Source organism: Tupaia chinensis, unplaced genomic scaffold (assembly GCF_000334495.1).
Source record: "Tupaia chinensis unplaced genomic scaffold, TupChi_1.0 Scaffold139737_1, whole genome shotgun sequence".
In the NCBI taxonomy this organism is placed as follows: domain Eukaryota; kingdom Metazoa; phylum Chordata; class Mammalia; order Scandentia; family Tupaiidae; genus Tupaia; species Tupaia belangeri.
In genome coordinates this window covers 1-1142 of record NW_006199617.1, presented here as the reverse complement: position 1 = coordinate 1142, position 1142 = coordinate 1, and the positions used below count along the sequence as shown (strand labels likewise).

At 40.5% G+C, this 1142-nt stretch overlaps 1 pseudogene; it reads left to right on the top strand.

The window, feature by feature from the left end:
* Window positions 1-4: 4 nt before the first annotated feature.
* Window positions 5-831, top strand: LOC102491539 (calbindin-like; annotated as a pseudogene).
* The last annotated feature ends 311 nt before the right edge of the window (window positions 832-1142 follow it).

Sequence of the window (1142 nt, the reverse complement as noted above, 5' to 3'; positions counted from 1 at the left end):
CAGTGGCTTCACAGATACTGAGGGACTTAACTCTTTTATAAAAGACCTGCTAGAAAAGGCAAACAAGACTGTCGGTGACACACAATTAGCGGAGCACACAGACCTGAGACAGAGAGTGAAAAATCACCCCCCAAGGGGGATGGCCACACTGCAATCCCTTCTCCTCCATTCTCCTCTTGGGATCTTGGGCATGCACGCACATGTGCCCGGTGTGAGTTTAAGCCACTGGGTCCAGGACTCGAACTGCAATCAACTACATGGGAGTTCAGCGACATAGCCATTACAACTGCTGGTCCCAGGGATAAGAATGTTTTAAAAGACCTGCTAGAAAAAGCAAACAAGACTGTCGGTGACACACAATTAGCAGAGTATACAGACCTAATGCTGAAATTGATTGATTCGAATAATGATGAGAAGCTGGAATGAACTGAGATGGCCAGGTGACTGCCCGTGCAGGAGAGTTTTCTTCTTAAACTTCAGGATCAAGATGTGTGGAAAGAGTTCAGTAAGGCGTTTGAGTATATGGTCAGGATGGAAATGGATGCACAGATGACAATGAATTAGATGCTTCACAGAAGGAGCTTTGATGATTACTGAAGGATCTGTGTGAGAAGAATAAACAGGATCTGGGCACTAATAATATACCAACATACAGGACACTAATAATATACCAACATACAAGGAAACTAATAATATACCAACATACAGGATCTGGACACTAATAATATATCAACATACAAGAAGAACCTAACAGCTTTGTCCGATGGAGGAAAGCTGCATTGAACAATTGGGTCTTGCTCTTATTCTCTCTGCTGGGGACAACCAGGATTGGTGACCACACCCACTTGATAGTGGTATATTGTATCTACAAAGTAACTGTACACTTTACTGGAGTAGGCTGTGTTTTCTTTTATATTTGTAAATTTAGCTGCATATAGATAACTCTCCAGGATGTGTGGCTTGTTCTTTCAGCTCGTTTCTGTACTATGTGTAATGTACAGTTTTTGCAACTCTATGATTGAAGAGCAGAAAGTCTCTGCTTAGAGAAAGTCTCTGACACCTAATTTAAAAATATAAAAACACATTCTTGTTTTCATAAAGTTGCACAAGAGTTTTTATTTTTTAAATTCTATCAGGATTAA